This window comes from Solanum pennellii, chromosome 6, assembly GCF_001406875.1.
Source record: "Solanum pennellii chromosome 6, SPENNV200".
In the NCBI taxonomy this organism is placed as follows: domain Eukaryota; kingdom Viridiplantae; phylum Streptophyta; class Magnoliopsida; order Solanales; family Solanaceae; genus Solanum; species Solanum pennellii.
This window is the reverse complement of record NC_028642.1, coordinates 43,496,366-43,496,644: the sequence shown is the minus strand read 5'-3', so window position 1 is coordinate 43,496,644 and position 279 is coordinate 43,496,366.

Here is a 279-nt window from a genome sequence, read left to right as displayed (position 1 = left end):
TCATGTACTTACTTCAATGAGAAAGAGTAAAATCCGAAAGTTCGCTTGATTAATCAACAAAAATCACCAACAATCACTTGCAAGAATCTCAAAGTAATCAAGAATGTCTAACAATGGTCTAGAGTCTAACTATGCGGAGTCTAACAATCCAGAGTCTAACAATGGTCTGGAGTCTAACCTCATAATCAAAGGTCCAGACTCCGACCTCTAAAACGAGGTTTTTCGAACTATTTATAGAAAATAAAAACCTAATTATACAAGGACTCTATTTGCTTGAAA